Here is a 14401-nt window from a genome sequence, read left to right on the forward strand (position 1 = left end):
TTAAAAATGTCTCTAGAAAAATTCTATTCCTCATCTATTTCAAACATGCCAATTTGCAAACAAATTGATTGCTGCAGACATAAGTTACAGGCAGGTTGCAAATGGGGCTTGTAAAGAAAAATCTCTATGGAGTCACAGTCAGTGCCTCTATAATAATACTGTAAAGGTTCATGATGCCATACAATGTGTCAAACAAATAACAGATGGACAGGCCATCATGTATGTAGAGCGTGCCATGTCCATGTAGAGGATGGGAAATTCCACAGGTTCCCCGGATGGGCCTTGTAGTGGGGGATGTCTTCCTTGAGAAATGGCCAAGGAGTTCAACCACTAAAACGTGGCTCCTGAAGGCATCATTGGAGCCGAGGTGATCTGTGTGGAAGTCCCATACCTCTGGACTCTCTTCCAGCTCCCTGATAACACGGCTTCTGTAGGAGCTGTGTTTTGCCAAAGAATCCCCTTGCCCAGTGGCTAACCCCAGAATGCTCCCTCAGGGTGTTTCAGAGCACAGAGGAGGAAACTGCCTAACCTAGATGGAGAAAAAGTAATGTGATTGAGTAGCATTCCACCCCCTTCTTGTCCCAACCACAAATCTCATTCCTCAGAGGGCCCCCTGAGTTGTGCAAGGTCAGCAGAAGGGCAGAATCTATCTATGTAGGTTCTTATATTGCACTCATTACCATAATATCTAGGTACCTTGGACTTGGCATTCCCACCTCCTGTGCCCCCATCTCCAGATCTGCTCAGTTCTCATCAAGGAGACAGGGCGATTTGGAGAAAATCCTGGCCCCTAATCACCTACAGTCTAAAGGCACCAGTGAGTACAGTACAAAGCAAAAGACAACAGAACAAGTGTGTGATGTGGGCATGGTCTTGTAGCACAAAAGCTTCTCTGTAAAGATGCATCCTCAGGATTTTTTTTATTTATTTATTTTTTTAAAGGAAGGAAGAATGTCAAGCAAGTTGTTGAGACAAAGAAAGCAGTTGTTAGGAGACAAACTTGGGCAGAGCAAATGAAGCAGAGAGATGTAAAAGGAGATGGGGACAAAGTTATGTAGAGTCTTCAAGGTGAGGGAATGAGTAGCTTGAACTTATGTAGACTAAAGCGATTCTCTCTGTTGACCACAATAGCTATGAGAAGTCCACCATACTGCTCCAACATTCCTTGCCATAATATCTTCTGGGAAAGACTGGGGCAGTATCACATAGAAAATATTTCTACACCATTCATGAGTGACTCCTGCTGGGAGAGCCTGGCACTGCAACAGTGTAAAGGTAGTGTGGCCTAGTGGACAGAGCACTGGGACTCAGGAGACCTAGGTTCTATTTCCAGCTCTGCCATTGGCCTGCTGGGTGATCTTGGGCAAGTCACTTTCCCATCTGTAAAATGGGGTTAATGATACTGGCCTCCTTTGTAAAGTGCTTTGAGAACTTCTGATGAAAAGTGATATATAAGAAATAGGTATTATTATTCACAGACAGTGCTCCAGAGACTGCTGCTGGATTAAGTTGGAATTTGAACATATTTTTATTGACTGGTGAACACCTATTACAAACATGAAAAATAGTATAAGTATATATCACTACTTGCAGGAGTATTATATTTATATGTTAATCTAGCATGCTCCTGAGCATTCAGAGCTGTATTTCCTGGCTGATCATTAACTATAGAAAACATATTTTTGGAGGGCTAGATAGATAGATATCTTCTAGGACTGTGCATTTGCTTTTCACAGGAAACCAAATACCTCTGAATATCTTAGCGTTTGTTTTTTATAGGATTTCTTTATCTCAGGAATCCATATATGGGGTTGAAAGAATAGTTCCACTAACTAGTCATTAGAATACCATAAAATCAGATCATCTATTCAAGGTCTCCCAGAGGAACTATACAGACTCTTATATACAGTAAGAGCTAAGTATTTAAAAAACCCATTAAGAAAAAGATGAAATCCTGTTTCCATCCTCTTATATTTTCATAGATCTTGTTGTCTTATTCTAAAAGTTACAGTGTCAACAACTAGAATAATTAAATATTATGTTCCATATTCTTGGAGTAAGGTTAAGATGACTGAGACACTTAATAATTCTGCATGTTGTGATATTGAAAAGCTTGTCAGTGCTCTCAGCAGTGATTTGGGAAAAAAAAGTGTTAAAGCAGGGCTGCATGCTGACAGACACGAGGATGGGAAGGGTTAAATTTGGACTGCCCCACAGCTGCAGTAGTGCTAGGGGGAAGCATTTCTGCCTGAATACTGGTACTAAAATGAAAAAGAAGAAACAAGCAGATTGGGAAAGGGGAGACCAGCATGGAAAGAATGGTCAGGCCATGCATGCTGTAAAGGGAAGCAGAGCAGATTAAGTGGAAAGGGCACTGTTACTAAACGAAGCAGGTGGACTGGGAGGCGAGGGCATGTTTCTTAAAAAATAAAAAAAAATAAATCTATTTTGCAGACATTTTATTTAAAACTGTTAGGATGATTCACAACCTATAGTACAAGTAACAACAAGGAAATGCGACTTTACAAAACATTTTAAAAAGTATAGTTTTCTTAAAGGAAAGAAGCTTTTGGGGGGAAGGGTAAGAACTACCTTGATTGTTGATTCTAGTGTGTAACTTTTCTATAAACAAATTTTATTAGGGCTTTCGTTGGTTGTTTCAAAATGTTACTAGTAAAATAATACCTCACACTTTCAGTCAACATTCGTAGCCTATGCTTGAGTAAGGCATTAAAGATTTTGAAGGATGTACAGAGTCACTCAATGTGGTCTGTTCTCATGTTGTACAGTATTATGAGGCACATAACTCTGAAACTAATAAAAATGATAGTTTTGCCATTCTGCAGCACCATCCATCAAAGAATCTCAAAGCTGAAAATGGAAGTGGATCAGAACCAGTGGTAAGGGTACTAATCTTATTATATTATTAATAATAATAATGTTTATTACGGCTTCAGTCTCTGCCTCCTCCCTGCAGTTTCTTTCCTAAAGGTCGATATCACGGCTAGGGGAAGTGGAATGCCACCTGGGTCTTAGTGACCCAAATGGGATGTTTTCTACACAGTTCTGGGTCTGGAGGGCTCAGGAGGAAGAATAGGACCCATTTAACCTCCTCTGCCCTCAGTTAGCAGAATCTCATTGATAGCTTTCTACAGTTGATCTATAAGCCAAGTAACAGCTTTGTGTGGTGAGGATAATTCATTTCCATTTTACAGGAGAGGAAACTGAGGTACAGAAAGGGTAAATGGTGGTGGAAGAACAAAGAATAGAATCCAGCTCTCCTGTTTCTGTCTGTTGTTTAACTGCAGGACCATGCACTCCCTTTTATAACATAAACATCCTCACCCTCCAATTCCACACCTTCACCCACACAATAACATTATTAATGCTGCAAAGTCAGGGACTCAGATGTTAGGAAATGCCAAAATTAAAGTTGCCTGTGCAACTTTAATTCATTAACCTTGTGTATATGCATTATAATGCAGTTATTACAGGATCACATACTGTTTTTTTCTATATGACCCTGGCCTTATTCAGGGCACAGGATGGATGGTGCTCACTAAAAGAGCAACTATTCAATATTTTGCTTTCTCCTGGTTGTTGAATGGGTGGCTCCAGGCCTTATTTACTACACACTATTCAAACCCTGCTCAGAAGACAGAATTATTAATTTCTATGGGGTTTTCTATGTTGCTCATTATTTCTGGCATTTCTTAACTTGGGTGGTTGACTTTGCATCCTTAATGATCTTTTAACATTTTTGTGTGTGTAATTTCTTAGGTTTTTAAAAAAGCAAACTGAAAAAAACAAATTCCATCATGTGGCCTCATATTGACACCTACATGGATAATCTGCAGGATTGGAACCTTTAGATCACCAGTTACTTATGACATGAGTTAACAGAGTAACTGATAACAGTAATAGGTTGTCATCCTCATCCTCTGTGGGGACCAGCACTAGAGGGGGATGAGACGCACAGCCAGCTGGTTTCACAGCTATTTGCTGACAGCAGAGAAATAAGGCTCAGGAATCTTGGGTTCTATTCCAGACTTTGGAGGGGCGTGTGCTCTAGTGGGCACAAACTCTTCTGCCTATTTCCCCCTGCCTGGCCCTTCCAACTTTTCCTTGTCCTAGTCCAATCTCTTCCCCACCCCTTGCTCCTCAACTCAATCCCATTCTCCCTACATAGTCAGTGTGTCTCCTTTCCTCTGCCTTCTCATCCCCATCTGTCTCCCTGCCCAGCAAATCCTAGTGTCACCCCTTCTACTCTGTCTCAATCTTCCTCCTTCCTTATCTCCAGTCTCCTTGCCCAGCCATTATTACAAACAAGCCTCTGAGTGCAAACCCCCTTTATACATTAAAAACACTTTTTTATATATTTAACACTATGATAAATGCTGGAGGTCGGTGGGGGGGGAGGGGGAGGGATAGCTCAGTGGTTTGAACATTGGCCTGCTAAACCCAGGGCTCTGAGTTCACTCCTTGAGGGGGCCATTTGGGGCAAAAATTGGGGATTGGTCCTGCTTTGAGCAGTGGGTTGGACTAGATGACCTCCTGAGGTCCCTTCCAACCCTGATATTTTATGATTCAATGGGGGGTTGGGGTGGAGGTTGACACCTCATGACCCCCTGAGGGCTTCCGACCCCCGGTTTGAGAACCCCGGCCCTAATCTGTAGGGGAGGGCCCTAGATACTTTTTGCTACCCCTCCCCAGCAGCAGGCACTAGCCGCCCCCCGAATTTGGGCAGCGCCCCTCAATGGCTGCTGGCTGGTCCCAGGTCTCACTCAGGGAAGGGTTAATTGGGTGGGGCTTACACAGACGCTCTGGCTGGGGTGGAGGGAGTTAAATTAGGCACGATCCTATTGGCTGTCAGGGAAATATTGTGGGCGGAGGTGGAAGTCAAGGAGCCGGTCCCATTGGCTGGCGTGTTAAAAGAGCTGCCCTATTCGGGAGCCCCTCCGGGCCTTTCGGTGAGGGAGCGGGGAAAGGTGCGGCCTCATTGGTCAGTGGCGGCGGATGAGGCGGCCTCATTGGTTGGGGCGCCGGGCGCCACCATGTTAGACAGCTCGTGGCGCTGTTGGCATTGGCAGCGCCGGCCGGGGTGAGTGCGGGGCGCGGGCGGAGCCTTCCGGGGAGCGGCGCGCTGGCCTCTCGCTGGCGGCCCCGGGGCAGGTGAGTGGGGTCGGGAGCATCAGGCCCGCCGCGCTCGACCCCTTTGGCCTGGGGGCCTCGGAGGGCTGCGGCTGCGGCCCTCCGCTGCGCTGGGCAGAGCTGCCTGCGTGGCTCGGCGGGGACGGGCCCCGTGCATACGGGGAGGGGGCGCCTGGGTCCAGTAGGAGAGCAGCAGCGACACCCCCGTGCGGTGCCGGGGCGCCTGTGGAGGGCAGATAGCGAGCCCCGGGGGGCATCGGGGTCTCTTCTGGAGGACTCCCCGCTTCGCGGGGGCCGTGTGGGGTCCCGTCTGTAGCCACGATAGGGAGAGTGGCCCCCCTCTGAGGGGATCAGTCACCCACCAGAGGTGGGTCTGCAAGGGTGGAAGTAAGTTGCATTGGAAATCTTGAGAGGCTTTACAGTAGCTGCCTGTGGTAGAGACGAGTTTCTAATGCAGCTTTCCCTGCGTTGGTTGTGAGCCTTTCCCAAGCATAGCTGATCATTCAGATAAGAAGATCTTGCTCTTGTGAGAGGTCCCCCAAGAATTCTCCTCCACTTGACTTTGAAAGGTATCTGAATAATACTTGAGGCTTCTGTGATCCTTTTCGTTTTTGCATTTCAAAGCACTGTACAGGCGACAATTAAAGCTATACTCGCATGTCCTAGCAATTCGAAAAATATTATTCCCTTTTGTAGATGGGGAAACTGAGGCACAGAATGGCTTGTCCAAGGTCACACCGCCAGTCGGCGGCAGCCACAAATGGAAAGCGGGAGTCCTGACTCAAAGTTCTTTGCTCTAACCATTAGACAGTACACTATAATTGTTGGTTTCAGAGTAACAGCCGTGTTAGTCTGTATCTGCAAAAAGAAAAGGAGTACCTGTGGTACCTTAGAGACTAATGAATTTATCTGCGAATAAGTTTTTGTGAGCTACAGCTCACTTCATCGGATGCATGCAGTGGAAAATACAGCGGGGAGATTTTGTATACACAGAGAACATGAAACAATGGGTGTTACCATACACACTGTAGCAAGAGTGATCAGGTAAGGTGAGCTATTACCAGCAGGAGAGAAGAAAAACCTTTTGTAGTGATAATCAAGGTGGGTCATTTCCAGCAGTTGCCAAGAACCTTTGAGGAACAGTGGGGGAGGGGGAATAAACATGGGGAAATAGTTTTACTTTGTGTAATGACACATCCACTCCCAGTCTTTATTCAAGCCTAATGTAATGGTGTCCAGTTTGCAAATTAATTCCAATTCAGCAGTCTCTCGCTGGAGTCTGTTTCTGAAGTTTTTTTTGTTGAAGAATTGCAACTTTTAGGTCTGTAATCGAGTGACCAGAGAGATTGAAGTGTTCTCCAACTGGTTTTTGAATGTTATAATTCTTGACGTCTGATTTGTGTCCAATTATTCTTTCATCTAGAGACTGTCCAGTTTGGCTAATGTACATGGTAGAGGGGCATTGCTGGCACATGATGGCATAGATCACATTGGTAGATGTGCAGGTGAACGAACCTCTGATGGTGTGGCTGATGTGATTAGGCCCTGTGATGGTGTCCCCTGAATAGATATGTGGACAGAGTTGGCAATGGGCTTTGTTGCAAGGGTAGGTTCCTGGGTTAGTGGTTCTGTTGTGTGGTATGTGGTTGCTGGTGAGTATTTGCTTCAGGTTGTGGGGCTGTCTGTAAGCAAGGACTGGCCTGTCTCCCAAGATCTGTGAGAGTGATGGGTTGTCCTTCAGGATAGGTTGTAGATCCTTGATGATGCATTGGAGAAGTTTTAGTTGGGGGTTGAAGGTGATGGCTAGTGGCGTTCTGTTATTTTCTTTGTTGGGCCTCTCCTGTAGTAGGTAATTTCTGGGTACTCTTCTGGCTGTGTCAGTCCGTTTCTTCACTTCAGCAGGTGGGTATTGTAGTTGTAAGAGCGCCCGATAGAGATCTTGTAGGTGTTTGTCTCTGTCTGAGGGATCGGAGCAAATGCGTTTGTATCGTAGAGCTTGGCTATAGACAATGGAACGTGTGGTGTGATCTGGATGAAAGCTGGAGGCATGTAGGTAGGCATAGCGGTCAGTAGGTTTCCGGTAGAGGGTGGTGTTTATGTGACCATCGCTTATTAGCACTGTAGTGTCCAGGAAGTGGATCTCTTGTGTGGACTGGTCCAGGCTGAGGTTGATGGTGGGATGGAAATTGCTGAAATCATGGTGGAATTCCTCAAGGGCTTCTTTTCCATGGGTCCAGATGATGATGATGATGTCATCAATGTAGTGCAAGTAGATTAGGGGCATTAGGGGACGAGAGCTAAGAAAGCACTGTTCTAAGTCAGCCATAAAAATGTTGGCATACTGTGGGGCCATGTGGGTACCCATAGCAGTGCTGCTGATTTGAAGGTATACATTGTCCCCAAATGTAAAATAGTTATGGGCTGAAGGGTACTGGACAAAGGTCCCCCCCAGCTCTCTAATCTTCAGTAAAAAGGGATTGTTTGAGTGCTGTCTTGTACTCCAGCCACTTCTGACACAGGTCTCAAACTCTAATACACTACAGTGAAGGTTAGTGTTGTTATACTGTCATTAGACCTCATAGCCTACCTAGCAGTACCGTAAAACCTTGAGACCCCTCCAACAACAACAATTCTTAATGAATCTGTAAACTCAGGGGTTGTACCGTATGATTGCAGAATTGCTAACATAGTTCCTATTTTTAAGAAAGGAAAAAAAAGTGATGCGGGTAACTACAGGCCTGTTAGTTTGACTTCTGTAGTGTGCAAGGTCTTGGAAAAAATTTTGAAGGAGAAAGTAGTTAAGGACAATGAAGTCAATGGTAAATGGGACAAAATACAATATGGTTTTACAAAAGGTAGATCGTGCCAAATCAACGTGATCTCCTTCTTTGGGAAAGTAACAGATTTTTTAGACAAAGGTAACGCAGTGGATCTAATTTACCTAGATTTCAGTAAGGAGTTTGATACTGTGCCACATGGGGAATTATTAGTTAAATTGGAAAAGATAGGGATCAATATGAAAATTGAAAGGTGGATAAGGAATTGGTTAATAGGGAGACTACAGTGGGTCCTACTGAAAGGTGAACTTTTGTCAGGTTGGAGGGAGGTTACTAGTGGAGTTCCTCAAGGATCGGTTTTGGGACCAATCTTATTTAATCTTTTTATTCCTGACCTCGGCACAAAAAGTGGGAGTGTGCTAATAAAGTTTGTGGATGATACAAAGCTGGGAGGTATTGCCAATTTAGAGAAGGACCGGGAAATCATACAGGAAGATTTGGATGACCTTGTAAACTGGAGTAATAGTAATAGGATGAAATTTAATAGTGAGAAGTGTAAGGTTATGCATTTAGGGATTAACATGAAGAATTTTAGTTATAAGCTGGGGACACATCAATTAGAAGTAACGGAGGAGGAGAAGGACTTTGAGTATTGGTTGAGCATAGGATGACTATGAGCCACCAATGTGATGTGGCTGTGAAAAAAGCTAATGCGGTCTTGGGATGCATCAGGCGAGGTATTTCCAGTAGAGATAAGGAGATTTTAGTACCGTTATACAAGGCACTGGTGAGATCTCACCTGGAATACTGTGTGCAGTTCTGGTCTCCCATGTTTAAGAAGGAAGAATTCAAACTGGAACAGGTACAGAGAAGGGTTACTAGGATGATCCGAGGAATGGAAAACCTGTCTTATGAAAGGAGACTCAAGGAGCTTGGCTTGTTTAGCCTAACTAAAAGAAGGTTGAAGGGAGATATGATTGCTCTCTATAAATATATCAGAGGGATAAATACTGGAGAGGGAGAGGAATTATTTAAGCTCAGTACCAGGGTGGACACAAGAACAAATGGATATAAACTGGTCATCGGGAAGTTTAGACTTGAAATTAGATGAAGGTTTCTAACCATCAGAGGAGTGAAGTTTTGGAACAGCCTTCCAAGGGAAGCAGTGGGGGCAAAAGATCTATCTGGCTTTAAGATTTAAACTCGATAAGTTTATGGAGGAGATGGTATGATGGGATAACATGGTTTTGGTATTTAAATATTCATGGTAAATAGGCCCAATGGCCTGTGATGGGATATTAGATGGGGTGGAATCTGAGTTGCCCAGGAAAGAATTTTCTGTAGTATCTGGCTGATGAATCTTGCCCATATGCTCAGGGTTTAGCTGATCGCCATATTTGGAGTCGGGAAGGAATTTTCCTCCAGGGCAGATTGGAAGAGGCCCTGGAGGTTTTTTGCTTTCCCTTTGTAGCATGGGGCACGGGTCACTTGCTGGAGGATTCTCTGCTCCTTGAAGTCTTTAAACCACGATTTGAGGACTTCAATAGCTCAGACATAGGTGAGAGGTTTTTCACAGGAGTGGGTGGGTGAGGTTCTGTGGCCTGCGTTGTGCAGGAGGTCGGACTAGATGATCATAATGGTCCCTTCTGACCTTGGTATCTATGAACAGGAAAACTGCCTTAAGTGATCGTTTTAAGTAAAACGATCTCTAAGCATTCAGTGCCGTTCAGTCCGTATTTGGCTGACTTTTCCAGTCTTATGGGTGATCGCTCAAGACCTTTTGCTGTGTATCTTACAACAAAAGCAAATAATTTTCTGATGTTTTACCTTATTTCCATTCTACAGGGCCTTTGCAGTTAGATCTAAAATAAACCCCTCAAAACAAACAGACAAAAACCTCCCCACCTTATGTAATTGTATGTAATTGGAAAATTTTGCCTTTTCAGTAAGTTGGTTCCACTTCGAACAGCCGTTATGGTTATGGGAAAGCTTGGAGGTAAAACCTGTGATTCAGCAAATGACATTGTCAAATGGTGAAAAAAATGAAGCAAGTTTTACCATTGAACATATGTGTTAATATGGCTGTCATAAGAAGCATGGACTCAGGCTCCTGTTAGAGGAGAAAAAAAATAAAATAAAAATGTGAGCCTGGCTCAACATTGCAGGCCAGACCCTTGGCTGGTACAAGTCAGTGAGAAAACAAGATTTATTTCCACTTGCAAACCAAAGTCCCAGGAGAGCCAGATAGATTTTGTACTGTCTTGCACGTTGTCAACAAAATTGGCAGCTAAGATCTGATCCCAGAATCTATGCTTCTGGTTCTGTAGAGGTGCTAACTACTTTCAGCTTCTGTTGAGGCCAGCGGAGATAGGGTGGGCTCATCATCTGGCAGGATTGGGCCTATTATTATTTAAGATTGCAGATAAATTTTCAGATCTCAGTTTGAGTTTTTAATGCATCTTTTTATTTGTCAGCTGAATAAACTTGTTCTTAGCATCGACACCAAACCTAGAAGGAAATACATGTCCTTTTTTATCAGTTGAAGACCTTTTATACACTAGGCTCCTTAAATTACCCCTTTGCTTATAGCTCCACCAGTAGTAGCAGTAGGGGGAGTTTTGGTGTCTTTAAAAGAATGCTGGTGGTTACTGACATTTTTATCTTCATGTCCGGTTTCCACGCCATAGTGTTAAAATGCTGGTGACCAACCAGTACCTTGTCTCTCCTCAACCTCTCGCTGCTGCTGCCACTGGTGGAGGTACAATGGAAGGTGTTTCTTCAGGAAAAAATTCTAGGATAGGCCCAGCCTCAGAGAACTGCCTGCAGGGCTGTATGGTGGAGGTTGCTACAGACTAAGGGAGACACCGCAATAGACCAGTAAATTCACAGGAAGCCTTAAGCACTAGATCACAAGGGTAGTACAGAACAATCACCAAGTAATGAAAGAGAGGTGGTAAGAGTGTCTGCGAATTCTAATATAATGTTTTTGGGAGTATGTGAATAAAACAATTCTATGCTGACAAGATCTATGTAGGGGACGAGAGGGTAAGCTACCAAGGAATCTGCCAGAATGGAATGGGGGGATGCCAGTAGAAATTGGTCTCTCAAGGCTGAAATAAATTGCACTGGAAACTTTGTTCAGCAAATTTCCCCATATTTACTATGATGAACCTTACAGTCCTGTTCATAGGATATTCTTACACAAGAAACTATGAATATTTAGTAGTGTTGTAGTATTTCGGATGGCTGGAAGCATAACTGGGTTTGAAAAAGAACTGGATACATTCATAGAGGTTAGGTCCATCGATGGCTGTTAGCCAAGATGGTCAGGGACACAACCCCATGCTCAGGATATTGTGGCTGATGTGATTAGGCCCTATGATGGTGTCCCCTGAATAGGGCCTAATCACATCAGCCACACTATCAGAGGCTTGTTCACCTGCACATCTACCAATATGATATATGCCATCATGTGCCAGCAATGCCCCTCTGCCATGTACATTGGTCAAACTGGACAGTCTCTACGTAAAAGAATAATTGGACACAAATCAGACGTCAAGAATTATAACATTCAAAAACCAGTTGGAGAACACTTCAATCTCTCTGGTCACTTGATTACAGACCTAAAAGTTGCAATTCTTCAACAAAAAGACTTCAAAAACAGATTCTAACGAGACACTGCTGAATTGGAATTAATTTGCAAACTGGATACAATTGACTTAGGCTTGAATAGAGACTGGGAGTGGATGTGTCATTACACAAAGTAAAACTATTTCCCAATGTTTTCCACCCCCCACTGTTCCTCACACATTCTTGTCAACTGCTGGAAATGGCCCACCTTGATTATCACTACAAAAGGTCGTTCTCTATGTATATAAATCTCCCTTCTGTATTTTTCACTGCATGCATCCAATGAAGTGAGCTGTAGCTCATGAAAGCTTATTCTCAAATAAATGTGTTAGTCTCTAAGGTGCCACAAGTACTCCTTTTCTTTTTGCGAATACCGACTAACACGGCTGCTACTCTGAAACATGGTCTGAATGAGTATGACTGCTCTTATGTTTTTCAGAGGAGACAAAAGTCCATTTAAGCATGCACTTGAGTACATTCAGAAAATTGTAAGATGCATTTATTCCCAGGCTTATTTCATGTCACTGAGCTATGAAATTCTGGGTCCAGATCTGACTAAGGAGGCCTCTCTTGTTCTGTCTTAATGTTCCTCTTATCTGAAAATCTTAATGACCAAGTGAAAGTCTTGTAAATTATGTCCAGACAACATTGTGACAGGCACCTTAATAGATAATTTTGATTCTGTCCCTGTAATGGCATTGGCCTCCAAGTACAGTTATTTTCTAATTTCTCAGGTGCCAGAGTATACACCCTTTTGCTTTTGTGCTATGCCTGCTGTTTGTTTTTGCTTTTGGAAAGTGGTGCTGGGTTTGCTCAGAGGTGGTTGGTTGGCTGTTGCAGGACCTCAAGTCTTAAGAATATAAATGGATTCCATTTCCTCCACAAGTAGTAGAGAGCTGATTATGGTGTGTTGCCGCCACTGAGAGTGCCAGTTTGGGGAAGGGAATGGTTTAGCTGCTGTTTGGCTATAGCATGAGTAACCTTCCAGTCTGGCAGGAAAGTATTGTGATATGTTTTTATTTAATAAGTGGATGGGAATGCTTTAGTTGAGATGTTTGTGTGCATAATGAATGTGCTTTGGTGTTTTAAAAGTGCTGTAATGTGGGCATGGGACAGGAAGGCTTGGTGTTTGCAAATAATACAGAACTGTCTACAATCAGAGTTGAAATCCATAAGGAATTATCTGTGGGAACTTAGTGAAAAGCAACAACAGCAATATTAAAAACCTGGCATTGTTTTTATTTTCAAATGTTGATTTGTTTTTTCTGGGACATGTCGATGTGGTAACATGGGAGAAGGGTGATTCTTTTCTTCTTGGGGTGTGTACATGGAGTTTACTTAGGTAATAAAACTCTTGGACTGTGCCTTTTGTTTAATCAGCAAGGTTGCTGGAGAATCCTTGAGGGGGCCATTTAGGGATCTGGGGCAAAAATTGGGGATTGGCCCTGCTTTGAGCAGGGGATTGGACTAGATGACCTCCTGAGATCCCTTCCAACCCTGATATTCTATGATTCTATGATAAGAACATTGAGTGAAAGGACTTTCTCAGGCCTTGTCTACACTAAGGGTTTTGTGGACAAAAGTTATGCCAGTGATTAAAACCCGGTATAATTACATTGCTTGTACATGTTTTCACAATGCTCCTTCTTTCAGCAGAGCGTGTCCACAGTTGGTACTCTAGCATCGACAGAGAGAGCAGTGCACTGTGCAACTCACCACCTTCTGCAGCCAGGTGGTGTGGGAAGGCAGAATGGGTCACAGTGTATCATGGTAGGGGCTCAACATCCCATGATCCATTTTTCCATGAGCTTCCGACTGAGTTTCAAGACATTTTTCAATGATCCCTGTTTACTGTGCACCCGCCATCTCTCTGAAAGGATGGATCCTGCACTGCTCTCTACTGTTGTCACTGTTACGAACACGTTATGGCTCGTCATGCAGTATATCATGAACACCCAATCTGAACATGAATCAGAGGTGCCTAACCTGCTATGAGCTCTGGAAAGAAACAACACCAGATTACTTTTGACATTCACGGAGCAGCTGGATGCGGAGGATCGTCGCTTTTGGGCTCGGGAAACAAACACTGAATGGTGGGATTGCATCATTATGCAGGTCTGAGTTGACAAGCAGTGGCTGCAGAATTTTCAGATATGAAAGCCACCTTCCTGGAACCGTGTGCAGAGCTCACCTCAACACTGCAGCGCAAGGACACCAAAATGAGAGCTACCCTCTCAGTGGAGAAGCGTGTGGCAATTGCTGTGTGCAAGCTGGCTACTCCAGACTGCCAGTGGTCGGTTGCAGAGCAGTTTGGAGTCAGGAGGTCCATCTTTGGGGATGTGTTAATGCAAGCGTGCAGGGCCATTAATCGCATACTGCTACGAAGGACTGTGACTCTTGGCAATGTGCATGAAATAGTGGCAGCAATGAGATTCCCTAACTGTGGCAGGGCGATAGATGGCATGCATATCCTGATTTTGGCCTTGGACCATCTTGTGACAGAGTACATCAATAGAAAGGGGTGCTTCTCTATGGTATTGCAGACACTTGTGGATCTCCGTGGCCGTTTCACTATCAACACGGGGTGGTCCGGGAAGGTGCATGATGCATGCATCTTCAGAAATGCTGGACTTTACAGAAAGCTGCAAACAGGGACTTTCTTTCCAGACCAGAAGATTCAAATTGGGGATGTTGAAATGCCCATAGTGATCCTGGGAGACCCAGTGTACCCCTTACTCCCGTGGCTCATGAATCCTTACATGGGAAACCTGGACAGCCACAAGGAATGCTTCAACAACAGGCTGAGCAGGTGCAGAATGATGGTAGAATGTGCCTTTGGCAGA

General features: G+C 44.0%; 1 protein-coding gene across 4 annotated transcripts in view; it reads left to right on the plus strand.

Annotated features, from left to right (window-relative positions):
• Nucleotides 1–5021: 5021 nt before the first annotated feature.
• Nucleotides 5022–14401, plus strand: part of FAM20B (FAM20B glycosaminoglycan xylosylkinase) — a 48687-nt gene continuing 39307 nt past the window's right edge. Inside the window, exon 1 of one of the 4 annotated variants that reach the window (XM_075131495.1) lies at nucleotides 5022–5101. The gene's annotated coding sequence lies outside the window, so the exon portion shown is untranslated. Of the gene's footprint in view, nucleotides 5173–14347; nucleotides 14368–14401 lie in introns of those variants that run through there. The other 3 variants (XM_075131494.1, XM_048860747.2, XM_075131496.1) reach the window with 3 other exon arrangements.

This window comes from Caretta caretta, chromosome 8 (assembly GCF_965140235.1).
Source record: "Caretta caretta isolate rCarCar2 chromosome 8, rCarCar1.hap1, whole genome shotgun sequence".
NCBI lineage: Eukaryota > Metazoa > Chordata > Testudines > Cheloniidae > Caretta > Caretta caretta.